Source organism: Podarcis bocagei, assembly GCF_964188305.1.
Source record: "Podarcis bocagei genome assembly, chromosome: 1".
NCBI classification, from domain to species: domain Eukaryota; kingdom Metazoa; phylum Chordata; class Lepidosauria; order Squamata; family Lacertidae; genus Podarcis; species Podarcis bocagei.
In genome coordinates, this window is record NC_138125.1 from 96,368,618 (window position 1) to 96,383,801 (window position 15,184).

Sequence of the window (15,184 nt, forward strand, 5' to 3'; positions counted from 1 at the left end):
TTGATTTTTTAAAAAACATTATAGCGGGCCCCTCAAATTTATTTATATATTTAAAAGATGAAAGATAAAGATAGCTGAAGGCACCTTTAAAAAAGTGATAGGCAAATTATTTGGATAAGAGAAAAAAACCAGCTTTGTTTAAAGAGACATTTCACTGAAACTTAAAAAATAATGGAATTCTGCAATAGGTCAGCTGGAAAATTGGATTGTATCTACAAAAGGAAGTGTTTCCAAAACAAACTGACCCTTGACAAAATGCATGATATTATACACCATGTACTAGCTCTGGTAGGTTAATATGCTCCCTGGAACAAAATAGTGGCTCTTAAAAGAAGACTTCTCCCTCCTTCTCAAAAACTATATATAACTTACTTAAGTAATCCTGCAGTTTATTATTTTCTAAAAATATGATCACATTTTTTTAGAACATGCATGCTCATCAATTCAGCAACTGTCCCAAATTCTTTAAATCCCATATCAGTCTCACAAACAGAATAGTTACAAACTTTTTAAAAAAATCAGTATATTTTACTAGGTCTTGATAGGTAGTAGAAAGGATGGAATCCAATTTGATATATTTTCCTTACCATAAAAAAATAATAAAACCTGTGGAAAATGCAATGAATAGTTTTTTCCTGTCCTAAGTAGTCATGCTGCTGCCTGCAAATTGACCCATGGTGCTTGCATAGTTTCAAGCTCTGCTACACTGATCAACTCCACTGCTCTGCATCTAGTTGCAATGCATCTCACACCACTTTTTACAATGAATTCTGGCTATTTATGGAAAATATAAAAACCATTAGATTCAATTCAAAAACTACAGATATATGAGTGTTTTGAAAGTCACATATCAAAAGATTTTCCAGTATCCATTTAAGATCAGGTTGATGATTCTACAAAAGGAAAGGAAGCAGGAAGTATCAGGAGAAATTGATATTTTGTACAACCACGGAACTGAAAACATCAAAGAAAAGGATTTATAGTGCTGAAGCATAATCATTGGCCCTTGACCTATTGAGACATAAGGTTGTGTCCAATTTTGTCCCTCTGTTGATGGAGGGCTCCTTGATCCAGCAGAGATTCCATGAGGGCAAGTGATTTTAGAAATTTCCCCCTTTCTTCTGCAGATTTCCAGCGGAGGGTAAGGGATACTACAGATGAAGAGTGGCAAATCAGCTCTTAGCAGCTCCACTGGAACAAAGAGCCTTCAATCAGCAGAGGAGCACAATTGGATACAACCCATTAGGGAATTGTCATTGACAGTGAAGAGCCCAAGTGGTGCCTCTCTGGGTGTTTCTTAAGACATGCTGTATTTTTATCTGCTTTTAAAAAGTGAATTGGTTTCACCGAAGTGTTATTTTATTGTGACCTCCCCTGTGAGGAAGAATGAGCTAGAAATTATCTTATGAATAAATCAGATACATAATTAAAAGCAATTCAGACACACATATATATACTGCAGGGCAAGATGACTCTCATCACCCAGTCCTAGATTCAACGTGAATACACAGGTTTTGTATGTGTATGTCCTCAGCTTGATATTATGAATGGTTGAAGGACCAAACACTTCAGACCAAACTGGTAACCAGAGTACCAAACAACGCAAAGGAGACCAGCCTGTCCTGTTCCAGTTTGGGCAAAGATCTACAAAGCCACAAATTAGGTTACAAGGCAAGAAATAATTCTTTACCACTAGATCTGATTCTATAAAAGCAACGTTCAGATTAATAATAGCCCCAAACAGAAACATTGTCAGGAATTATCCATTTTAGTCTGCCAGTACAATGAAACAATATAGCAGGCCACTTATCTGACAAGGTTTTAAGAATCACAGAGATATCATAGCTCAGCAACAGCAGAACAAGCCTTGCAGGGAGAAGGTCTCAGTCATTATCTGTTAAAAATGGATCTTGGCTGGGAAAAGTCTCAGCGTGCAACTTTGAAGAGCTGTTGTTGGACAGAATATATGCCACAGGGCAAGATGATGAAACAGTTGGATTTGTTATAAGGTCGTTTTATATCGTCATGTGATCCTCATCACCCAATTTTGAGAACGTGAGATTTTTCTGAAGAATTGGCACTGCTAGGCAAGATGCCTTCATTGTGAAGGAAATCAGCCCTGAGTGCTCACTGGAAGGACAGATCCTGAAGCTGAGGCTCCAATACTTTGGCCACCTCATGAGAAGAGAAGACTCCCTGGAAAAGACCCTGATGTTGGGAAAGATGGAGGGCACACGGAGAAGGGGACGACAGAGGGAGATGGTTGGACAGTGTTCTCGAAGCTACCAACATGAGTTTGACCAAACTGCAGGAGGCAGTGGAAGACAGGAGTGCCTGGCGTGCTCTGGTCCATGGGGCCACAAAGAGTCAGACACGACTAAATGACGACGACAACAACAACAAGGCAAGATGCCCTAATGTTCTGACTCAGCATAAGACAGCTGCATATACAGTCATGTAACTGCGTCATTATCCTTTGCTGGATGAGAATACGTAGTGTCATATCAATAATTGCTTATGATACTGCTGTATCATTATCCACCACATACGATAACAAAAATCTCTGCCCCAGCCACAGAATCTAAATGCATCAGTACACGTTACTACTCTAGTTTTGTCCAGTGTCTTTTTAAAAGAAGAAAAAAAGGTGTTGGTACTCACTATGAAGTTGTTACAGTAAGTGCCACACTTTTAACGTTGGGGGGGGGGGAGCTGCCAGTACTGCATACCCTTGAGTACCCCCCCCAAAAAAAGCACTGGTCTTGTCTTCCATGCAAAAAGCCTGTTCACATCTTTTGCAAGTAAATCCTGTTGTATAGCCTTTCACAGCAATGGTAAACATACTGCTCAAATATAAAAACTTCTGCTCTGAGCTGGGACATAACTCTCTGTCTTGTTCAAAACCCCAAAAAAGTTAATAGCAGGCAGGAAATTTTTCTCTCATTATATCATTCCTACAAATATGTGTTTATACGTTTTACTCATTACTACTTTATTTATTGTTATTGTTATTGTTATTAGAATTTATATACCGCCCTATACCCGGAGGTATACCAGCCAGATTTTTCTCTCTCCCTTTTCTCCAATAATATGCAGCAGTAATATGCCTAATAGGTTATTGGGAGTCTCCATCTGAAGCTATAATTCCTTCTATTTAACATTTCTGATTACATCAAAAAATATCAGTAAAGTAATACTGCCATATGTAAAGTTTTCAGTTTTTGATCCTGTGCAGCACTGATGAGAAAGTATTCAGCACCAGAATCCTTTATTCAAATAGGTACTTTATTTGCTACAATAGGTAATAGTTTTATATTTACGGGTAGTTCTTTGGATATCAATGGAACTACCGTATTTTTTGCACCATAACACTCACTTTTTTCCTCCTAAAAAGTAAGGGGAAATGTCTGTGCGTGTTATGGAGGGAATGCCTACGGGTGGCATGCCTACGGATTTTCCTCCTCTAAAAACTGTGTGCGTGTTATGGTCGGGTGCGTGTTATAGAGCGAAAAATACGGTATATTTATTGGTAAAACAGGCCACCAATGGCAGCAATACTGCTGTGGGGCTGAGTCTATATTTTGAAGTTCCCTCATAAAAATGGTATCAGATATTTTCTGTAGAACATGCCTCAAGCTTTTCTGCTGAAAGCTGGACAAAGCAGTCTTCTTCTTCTTCTTCCCCACTGTGAAAGGACGTATGGATCCAGGATTGGCCTCCACAATCACTTACGGACTCACTGTTAAGACCATGTTCATGGAAGACAATCTTACTCGGCTACGAGTGATCGCCAAAGAAGTTTCAAGAGAATGATCAACCTCTGTATACACTGAGCTTCAAGTGCACAAAATTACAGGCAATAATATCTTCCAGTCAGTTTTCTTGATCTTTACAATAAAAAATTAGCACTGTAATAAAAGAGTAAGAAAGTTCTTCTATTACATGTAAGATTTTTTTAATTGTATGTCAGTAAAATTCCTACACCGTACTGTTTTATCTTAGGAGCATTTCCACTTCTGCAGAGACTCCACAGGGGCTCCCTCTAACTTCCCATCAGCTGATCAGAGGTAGCAGCAACCTCCTTTGAAATTTAAGAGATATCAGTGAACTGATGTCATTATGATATCAGGAAACTGGCAGGTGGGTGGTCCCAGCCATTTGGCCAGTCCATGTTTTAAAGACCTGTATTAAAAAGGTATGTAGCTCAATGAAAGAATAAAGTCATGATGAATAGAGAACTTACAGAGAACTTGGTTTTATACCAAAATACATCTTCATTAAACCACGACACTATGTTTTAAATTGATTTGGTCCTATTTATTTCCATAGAATTAAATCACTTGAAATGCAAAGCAAGAAAGGCAAATGGGCAGAAGTAATTCTTCCGAAACAGAGTCATAAATTGCAACTGTTACTTGTTAGTTTAGCATATTTACACAACACTAAACTGTATAAACATTATTAATTTATTTATTTCCATTTCAAACCTGCCTTTTGAAAGCTTGGGAATAATGAAACACTAAATAGAAAAAGTCACTACTGCCCCATATCTTTTTGACTTAGGGCATTGAAAGTCAGTCTAAGTAAGCAAAATGCTGTAGACTTGAAATCGTGTGTGTCTCTAAGGAGGAGAGTATCACCATTTTGGGGCAGCCACTAAGATAACCTCTCTACATGTCCTTTTGTTTCAACTTGGCAGATGCACATCTTAAAGTACACGTGAAAGTGAGACTGGGTTTGTAAGGTACAGGAAGCTTTAGAGGTAATACGCTATGTTCCGTTTCAACAAAAGAAATCAACACACCCTTAAAAGTGTAATTGCCAAAGAGAATGGGATCACTGATGCTTCTAAGAGTCTGATACTCTGCGCATAGAGACAACTGGAAAGAAGAGTGACTGCTAGTTCCACTTGCTGACCAGGAGCTAGACTCGCACTCTGGAAAAGCACTGAAAGCCATTGGCATTACCACTCAAGCAGAGGAGAAAATCCCCTTCACATCACAGAAGCACTGGGCAATGAGGTTTTCAAGATGGGAAGAGAGGTCCCTGCAAAGACATTTCCTAACACCGGTACATCCTTGTGCCAGCAAGGAACTCGAAGCAGAGGACTGTTCCCTTACTCTGCTCTGCATGCCACCACAGCTTTTGTGGCACAAAACTTTGCTATCACAGCAACAAGAGGGAACAGAATTGAGCTGCCACTTGGAGAATTTCTCCTGTGGCATATGAGCAAATTCAAAGACTGAAGCAATGCCATTTAACTCCACAGCACTGGTGAAGCAGAAAGTTCAACAAGATCAGTGTCTTTCAAATGTTTAGATGCAGCCATTCAGAGCTGAGTGACGGAACCACAATATCATAGCTTGTATTCTGCAACAAAAAGACTGGAGCTCTGCAGATTTGCATGTGTTGAATCTGTAATGCAGAGCTAGCCAGCACAGTACCCTCCAGATGTTGCTGAATTACAATTCCCATCACCCTGACCACTGGTCATGCTGTTTGGTGAAATGGGGACTATGTAATCCACACACAAAAAGGCTTTTAAATGTCTCTTTTTGATTGTTAATATATTATATTTCTGCTTTGAATCATTTTCAATATAAAGCAATTAAAGATTTTTTCTTGATAAATTAACAAACATCTGTAGGGCACCATGTTGGCTATCTGTGCTGTAATGTTCCCAACATTATTATATTATCTAAAATATAAAATTATTATTTCTCTTTGTTCATGTTGTGCTATTGATTTAAAACTGGCTTACTTCATGCTAAGTGCAAGGAGAACGGGATGAGGAGTATTTAGCCCTGCTTTTTTCTATCCAGTGACATCGCAATGCAACAGAATTAAATTACCAACTGCACTGGACATTTTTGCCTTAAGGGAACATTTGACCATGGGCTAATCCATTGACTAGAATTGAAAGCAAGGACTCCATACTCATCGCCAGGGACTTCTGGCGGTTCCCTCGCTACGAGAAGCCAAGTTACAGGGAACCAGGCAGAGGGCCTTCTCAGTAGTGGCACCCGCCCTGTGGAACGCCCTCCCATCAGATGTCAAAGAGAAAAATAAATACCAAACTTTTAGAAGACATCTGAAGGCAGCCCTCCCTGTTTAGGGAAGCTTTTAATGTTTAACAGGTTATTGCATGTTAGTGTTTTGTTGGAAGCCGGCCAGAGTGGCTGGGGAAACCCAGCCAGATAGGCAGGGTATAAATTATTATTATTATTATTATTATTATTATTATTATTATTATTATTATTATTATTATTATTTTATAGCCACCTTTCCTACCAAAAAGGGCCAGGACAGCAAACACACAAACAAACAAAAACAATTGAAACAGGTAAAAGCAATTCCAATATAGATGCATGCAATAATCCCATTTCAGAAACTTGTGCATATTAATTCCTGGGACAGCATCCAAGGTGTCAACCTGCTTGCACAACGAACCTCTGTTTGCACCATGGGGCTCCCCTCCTCCTCCCTTTCCCCCAGCATCTCCTCGCACACCCCCAAAATCTGTTCTGGGGCAGACTGAATGGATATTTTGGGGAGGAGGGAAACAGGAAGCCCCACACATCCACTGCTGCAACGCTGGGTATCTCCTGTGCAGGAGCGACAAGTGGAGCACTGGTAAAGGAACAGCAGCAGCAAGTCAGGGGTCAATTGGGCAGTTGCACTGGAAACAATTGTGTAAGCTACCATGCTCAAAGAACAGCTCATTTGATCAGGTGCAAAGTCCCACTGGAGCCTCCAGCTTGCCTGTTGCGTTTCACTTTTGTAAACCTCTTCAGATTTCATAGGTTGCGGCATTAACTCAAATAAATAACAACCAAGACAAACAGCAGTACTAATGATCTGGGCAGGGACTTCCAGTAAGATTATACATTTTATAAGACTTTCTCTGTTGGATAACAGCCAAAAGACTACAGATGGAGTAGATACTTTGAGAAAAGTGTGTATCTTTGGTGTTCTAGAGTATAATCATTCTTCTGTGAGCTCATTTGCTATTTTAAGGATAAGTGGGTTTCTCCCACACAGATACTATTTGTGTATTTGGTCTTTTATATAAAAGTTGTGTGCAACACCTTTAAAGCAGGTAAGCACCCATTAGAAAGTCTGATTGCCTTGGCTAACAAAAAGAAAGGAGGGCCAGGATATTTATTACCTGTACTTCCAAAGTTCTCATCATTAAGTTGACTTGGGTTTCTTGCTTGAGTCATGTGGAATCAGCAGTTCTACAACATGGTCTCTACAAAATACTTCCACCTGGACTGATGGGGTCCTCAGGTTGCTGATGAATGGGTGGTGGTCCTACATTTTACCAAAATTACTATCTTCCATCACATCAAATTCTGCAATTCTAACATTTAAAGAGTACTTTTATCACCATATGCCAATTTTAATACTAGCAGCCTAGGTGCATTGTTTGTGGTATCTTTTAAAAATGAGTATCATCTAAGGAAAATTAAACTATATGTTACATTTTTTTAAAAGGCAAAAATAAAGTAATGTTGTGAACCAGGGTGTTTAACCATTTTTAGGCTGAGGGCCACACTAATCCATGGAGACCAAATGTCAAAGTGGATGTGGCCAAAGTAAAAAAGTGAGCGTGGGTGAACTGTAAAAGGAAGTGAGCCTCTCCCCTTTTTAAGGACACCTTCTGGAGGCTCCTGGGGGTCAGAAAAAAAACTTTTTATACCATGCAATCACAGTAGGGGGGGCTGTGGGAGTGATGGGGGGAGGAATTTGGGACAATTTTTTGAGAGGTCATGAAACCTTCTGGCATTACAGTATCGCAGGAGCAGTCAGTTTAAAACAGGTTTTTTAGGGGGATTTTTTTTTAAAAAAAAAGTTAACTTTGGAGGACCACAATAAACCTTTTGACACATCACAGCAAGGATCCACCGGAGTTTTTTAAAAAATTAAACTGCAAATTATGGGAGGGTCAAAAAAACTCTATCAGGAGCCTGCATACAGCCCACAAGTTAGCAACACCTGTTGATAACATTTCATTGAAACTGGCCAATCAAATGCAATGCTTTGCAAAATTCAAAAATCAGCGCAAATGTGAAACTGCTCAAAAAATAAAATATTGCACTAGAGTGCTATAATGATATGTGATCTATTTAATAATATAGTTGGTATATCAAGGCCTAGCAGCTTTTAGTTCCTTTATTTGCTGTAACCAAATTCTTGATGGCTTGACAACTTAAGGATCCCAGGCAACCCACAAGGAAACAATGGCTCTTAGAAGTGTGGGAGATTCTTGTCATGAAAAAATTGACATTTCAAATTAAGCTAGATAGACAGTCTACCAGAAAATAATCATTTTAGGAAAATGTGGCATCCACTCATTATGTATTTTGGAGAGTTATGTTAGCTCTTAGCTCTGTTGAAATATGTGTATCTACACCTATAATGATGAGCAATGAATGGTATCAATTCTCTTAAATGGCTAGGGGCTGTTTACTTGCTTTGAACCCAGAGTTAGGTGTTCATGTTAAACAGGATATAATGTACTGCTTTACTGACAATCTCAAATAGAGAGAATGATAAAATGGCTAAGATGCCAATTTTACACTGATCCCCTTCATTCAATTTTGAAAGGTAATGGCACTCTTTGACCCTAGTAAAGTATAATCTCTTCAAACCGAGTAGACTGAGCAGTTTCCAAATTGCACAACATCACCCCTTGCAAACTAAGGTTTTAATGGCAATATTCCTATTTCAAAAATGCATAGTGTTCCAACATACCTGTGTCAAACCATTTTTCCCATGCACCTGTTGAAGGGTAGTACTTTCACATCCTGTTGCATGCTTATGACTTTCTATATGGTTTCTCAGTGGTGGGGCCATGGTGAACATTCAACGATGTCAACATGCAGTGGGACGTCCGTTTCTCCCCCCCCCCCCACAGCTCCCTGTGCACCTTGCAAATACACTCCTGTGAGTTGGGGAACCCCCTGAGCATATTGCAGTGTGCAGGTGCTTTCAAGGTGGGAAAAGAAGAAGGAATGAACCACTTTTGTCACAATGGATATCACTTCGTACTTTTTCTTTACCCAGTGGTGTGCAGGATACTCTTTAAATAATAGTCTAAATATTAACTTTCAATCCTTGCAGGCTTTGACTGAATTCTAAAGAATGATTAGGTGCTTATACAAAATAAAAAATGGAACCCTAGCATTACTATAGCTGGTTGGAGGAAAAACCTGTCTTCTGAAAGGTTTGCAACTGATCTTAAATAGAGAATCCTTTTGTGAAAGAAAGAAAATAACATCCCAACTCTACATTTGAAGTTGTGGTTTTCTTCTTCTTCAGATATTATTCTGAAGCATCCAATAATCATCTCCAATACATGAAAAGAGAGAAGTAAAGTTCAGTATTTTTCAATTCTCTATTAAGTTGTATTCAAATTGCAGAATTATGAGAGCTCTTAAAAGTGTGCCCTTCTATCATCATCTGATCTACTGCTACATAGACCAAAGCAGTCAGAATGATAAAGAGATTATTTACAGAAAAACCCTAAGCAAAACCCAGTTTATGAAACTTTAGTAGTAATTACATTACCTAATTGTTCCTCTAATCACTTAGACATGACTTGAAGAGGTATCAGTTTAAATGTATATAATTTATCAAAAACGTGTTACTTTGGACTGTATCCAAGTACATTATATTTAAGAGTACAAGCACTGAAGTAAATGGACCTAAGTTAGCAATGTCAATCCAAGGGTTTACTCTGAACAGGACCAACATTGGACATACCGTATTTTTCGCCCTATAGGACGCACTTTTTCCCCTCCAAAAATGAAGGGGAAATGTGTGTGTGTCCTATGGGGCGAATGCAGGCTTTCGCTGAAGCCTGGAGAGCGAGAGGGGTCGGTGCCGACTTGATTAGAAGGCTGGTGGGGGGGGAGAAGCCTGCTCCTCCCCGTCGCCAGCCCTGCAAACTCGGGGGACAGCGGGAGGCGCAGTGCGCCTTTCCCGCTGTCCCCCGACTTGATTAGAAGGCTGGCGGAGGGCTTCCCCCTCCTCCAGCCTCGCAAGCTCCCAGAGCGATTCCAAAGCTGCACGCAGCTTCGGCATGGCTCTGGGTCCCGTTCTGGGGGCTGGCGTCGGGGGAAGCCCGAGCTTCCCCAGCCCCGCGCCTGGGGGGGGAAATAATTTTTTCCCTTTGTTCCCCCCCCCCTCAAATCTAGGTGCGTCCTATGGGCCGGTGCGTCCTATAGGGTGAAAAATACGGTAGTTCCTCTATCTTTTTAACGGTTATCTATCATATATGGTCACAGGCAAAACCCCCAGTTTTCTTGCAAAGACAAAAACTATGTTTAACAAAAACAAACAAAAGCACTGCCTCACATTTTCACATTCAGGGCAAGATGTGTTATAATAAATAGCCAGCCACAAGTGTTTGTTCAATACTGGTAAACTAGTTCTGCATACAGATTTTAATAGAAGCCCCAGCCTGAATGAACCCTTCTCAAAGTTAAGTAAATATCAAGGCTACAACCCTGCACAAAGTTGCACATCTGCCAGTCCTACTGAAGTCTGAGGAACCTATTTGTGGATAATTCTGGCAGAACCGCAGCCAGCATTTGTGTAAAAAAACAAGCTCTCCCAACTCTCTATTCTGAAAAGGAAGAAAGCCTTTTCCCAAATCTCTACCGACAGTTCAACATTTATCTGAAAAAGCAATTGTTACAAAAAGCAATTGTTATTGAAGATTAAAATCCAAAAAGACTGAGGTCCTTCAAACTAGTAACAACAGTTAACCTAGAAAATACTAGTTACATAACAAAGATAACCAACAGAAAGGATATTGTACCTTTAAAACTCTATAAAGGTCTCTCTCTTTTTTGTAGACACTTATAAAAAACATGGTGGAATGTTATCCAACATAACTGGACCCCAATCTTCTAAAAATGACACAGAGCAAGAAGGCCTCACAAAAATTGTCTTGAAACGGAACTATCTATTGAATTCACATATTTTAGCCCCATTGTTATGTTGAAAATGAATACAATCTTACATTTTAGGAAAACTTTAAATCTAAAACTGAATTTTCATCTACAGTATGTGTCTCAACTTGTAAATGAAAGCTTTGATGATCTCTCTTATGCCCCACAAGCACTTACTCCAAAATATTGTTTACAATATGTAACCAGACTAAAGAGGGAATGGGATAGTGGATTCAATTGTGGTAGGTAGCAGATAGCCACAGATCTGGCAATACTGCTTTCAGATATTGGATTACAATTATATTTATGTAGTCTACCATTTAAGTCTGGATCTGAATGTTTCTGACCTTTCCACAACCATTTCTGAAAGAAAGCAAATGTATTTGGGCTAAGTTTTAGCAACAACTGAGTTGGCCATTTTCAATGTATTTATTTATGAGAACACTTTGAAATTATTCCCATACAAGCATAAATATAAAAACCTCTGGGTTGGAATTGTTCAATCACACAAATTTTTAGAGACAATCTCTGGACAGATAGCCAGAACTACTGCTGACAAACTTTTCCTCAGAAATTCATAGCGGTGACCAATTCCAATGCAAGATCTTCCATTCATGCATCTCTACTGAAATCATTCCACATGAACTCCCAAGGAGAAATACACAATGCTAGAAGAAGCAGGAAGTGTGTAGATGATGTTCAAGTATCTCTATAGCTTAGAAGTAAGTGTATTTCTGGGTCCATAGTGGCACCCCAGTTTTATCTTCCTAGTCATGATGAGCTTGACTCTTAGTAAATACCCCTTGGTGCCCACTTAGCAATGCTCTCCTTATGACAAGGTATGTACCTTAATATACAACTATTTACAAATAAATGAGCCCAAACAGTATACTGCAAAATCCTTATCACATAGGCGTATGAGCTAGGCTAAGTTATGTATCCAAACAGTAGTTGTAGGAAGTAGACAGTTTGTGCGTGCATGTCTCAGTTCCGTAATTCAGTACCTGAAAATGTAATGTATTTGGGCCTCTACTGGAAGCGAGGGAAGGGAGGTTTAAGATTGCTCTGCATCTGGAAACTGATGCATTTCACGTTCTGACAGTCTTGTGCAGCCTGATGCTCTACTTACTCAGAAGTAAATTCCACTGGAATTAATGACATTTACTCTCATGTAAGTGTGCAAAAGCCTGCAGCCATAATCTATGTTTCTGACAATCTGTCTCTAAGGAGACTGGAGTCCCCTGCTGAACAGGAAAAAGAAGCTAGATATCTCTGTTCTGCATATCTATTTACAGGCTCTTCAGATTCAGGGCATGTGGGTCTCTGTGAGACTTACTCTTGCGGCAACAATTCTGAAAGAGGAAGGGGGAAAGTCCTGCAGGAGATTTACCTATCCATCTATATCAAAATGCAACATTCAGAGCAGGACAAAATTGCCTGTTAGGTGTTGAAGATGTCTGTTCATAGGGATCTGTCAATCCCTTTGTCTCTAATGTTTGCCCTGCTGTCTTCAGGAATCCTAGGGATCCCTTGCTGGAACAGGAAGCAACCAGAGTTGGGGCTGGCCACTTCTGAATCAGGCTGTCAATCGCAGGGTTAGGTAGTTCAAGGGGCTGATGGCAAGGGGTCATCCTTTGTAGTCATGACTGTCCCAGTGTCAAGCATCTGAAGGGTAGCCTATGTGACTTCTTATTTTTTAAAAAAAAACACCAACCCTCAAGGTTATAAAAACTGCAAAGAGGGGAGAGGAAAGAAATCACTGTGGGCCAAAGGTTTAGGAATGTGCATTTCTGTAGATCGGTCATCCCTGCAAGTCCCTTTGTCTGCCAGGCTCTCTTCTCCTTTTTTATTTTTAAGGAGGCCACCTTGGAAGAAGAAAAAGAAGAAGGGGGGGTAGGGGAGTTGGGAAGCCTCCCTGGGGAGATCTGCCCGCCCCCCCCCGTTCCCCCCACAGCCCCCTTCCTCCTTTGTTTGCCTATATCTTGTCTCCTTTGCCTTTGCCTTTGCCTACGAAGGGCTCGGAGGGTTACCGGAGGCCTGCTCGCTCGCTCGCCCGAGATCCCAGCTCTCCTCCTGGCGAGCAGTTGCAAGGCCCCGTGCAAGCGGGATCTGGAAAGGAGGCGGGGGGGGGAAGGAGCCCGGACTCTCCCCTCCCCTCAGCCCCCTTTCGCCTCACGCACTTCGCACCGCCACCCACCCACCCGCTCCAGGCCCGAAGCGTCTCCCTCCGCCCGCCCCTCCCTGGCGGGGCCGCCACACAGCTCAGGCGACGAGGCCCCACCAAGGAGCCCGGGCCCGCCTCCCGTCCCCTCCGCGGCTGGATTCTTACCGGCGGCCCGAAGCTGGGGAAAGAGTAGGGCGGCGGCGGCGCGATGACGACGACGGTGGCAGAGGAAGGCGAGGGCGGCGGGGGAAGAAGAGGTGATGGGGGGCTCAGAGCCCCCAGGCCGCGGCTCCGGCTCCTGCCCCGGGCACCATGATGGCGGCGGCAGCAGCAAGCAGCAGCAGCGATGGCTCCCTTCCTGCAAGAAGCTGCTGCAGCGGCGGCGGGCGGCAGGCCGGTCGGGAAAGCGCAGCCGCCTCAGCCTCCTACTGGCGGTGACAGCGACGGGCCGAGACAGAGAGCGAGCGAGAGAGAGCGCCGCCGCGGTGCAGCTTGGGAAATCGCCCGCAGGATCCGAACCCGCCACCAGAAGCAGGGCTGCTGCTCTCTCCCCCTGAAGGGAAGGTGGGTGAAAGAGCGAGAGGAGTAGTAACAGAGTAGTGGAAGGCCGAGGGAGGAAAGGGGAAGGCTTCGGAGGTCTCAGCCCCAGGACTTGTGCCCCTCCATCCCAAATCTCTGAGTGAACTGCGGCCACCAGCATCAAGGGCTAATTCGATTCATCGGTGTGGTTTCTAGGCCAGCTTGGACTTCTGACTTGAAATTCAGCACTTGGAGATCAAGGAGGTGGGGAGAGAAGAGAATAGCAAGGGGGCCTACCTAAAAAGTGAAGAGAAGAGTGCAGGAATGCTACAACTGCATTCGGGTGAACAAGGTTAAAGGGTGTTAGGTAGTCCTATCTTGGGTTATTCCACACACCCGATGTCCCCAAACTGACAATAAAACTGTAGATGGAACACGGTAAGGCAAACAAAAAAGTGCACCAGCATCATCATGGAAGAGTTGGCCAGAAATAATTTATAATTTATAAAAAGAGAAAGCTGCAGTTGCAGAGCCACATCTGAAAAGGCCCTGTTGCTGATGCCCACCAATCTGGTCTTCACTAACCGTAAGCCAGAAAGCAAAGCCTGTTACTGATCTAATGGATCATGTAGGTTCATCTCAATACAGTAGTGAGTGACTAGACAGCTGGTAGTTTACCCTTCTAGGATGAATTCAGATGTGTTGCAGTGAGATTTTGGCCTCCCAGCACCTGCATAATCCCTACAGCATGCTTAGATCATGCTGCTAGAGCTAGAGCTACTCTCCAGAAGTTTGTCACTACAACTCCCATCAGCTCCGCCCAGCATTGCCTTTGTTCCTGGATGGTTGAGTTGCAGTCTAATACATCTGGTGGATACCAAGTTGGGGAAAGCTGCATTACAAAGCTGAAGAGACAACATATATATATATATATATATATATATATATATATATATATATATATATGCTTTCGTAGATTTTCACGGGTACAGGAATGCAGGTTTTGGTGTCTTCGGGTGTCTTCCCGTGTAAGAGTTGGGGTGTCTAGGCGACGTTTCGACGAGGTCTCACTCGTCATCTTCAGGCTGGTGCTTTCGGCTTCTTGTTACTAGAACAGAGCAGGATCTCAGTGTTTGAGTTCCTATAAATACTGTTGAGGGGGTGTGGTGTATAGCCTCCAACGTTCTGGGCAGAGAGGGAGTTCCCAGGTTAGTGTGCCTTTTCTTCTTTTGTTCCTTAATTACTTGAGGGATATCTTGAGTGATTTCTTGAGTGATATTCTGAGTACCACTTAGGAGGGTCATTAGGTGTGGATTAGTTGCTAAAGCTTTCGTGTCTTGACCTCTTGAGCTTGTGAAAAGTTTTTCTGAGAAGATGGCTGTACTGCACTTAGTTGTGCTCTGGCTTGGCTTCGTGTATAGGGGCGAGCTGTGGTTTTGTGCCCTGTGCCAGCCAGATCTGTGTAGGGATTGCAGGGGGGTGCAGCATCCGGAGGTGCCACTATGGTTTGGCTACTGGATGGTGTCTGTACTTTATCTGT

General features: G+C 42.1%; 1 protein-coding gene across 3 annotated transcripts in view; it reads right to left on the minus strand.

Annotated features, from left to right (window-relative positions):
- Nucleotides 1-14,557, minus strand: part of ZNF148 (zinc finger protein 148) — a 36,233-nt gene extending 21,676 nt beyond the window's left edge. For 2 of the 3 annotated variants that reach the window (XM_081188502.1, XM_081188503.1), the window contains exon 1: nucleotides 13,291-14,557. The gene's annotated coding sequence lies outside the window, so the exon portion shown is untranslated. The remainder of the gene's footprint in view (nucleotides 1-13,290) is intronic. The other variant, XM_081188500.1, reaches the window with a different exon arrangement.
- Nucleotides 14,558-15,184: the final 627 nt, after the last annotated feature.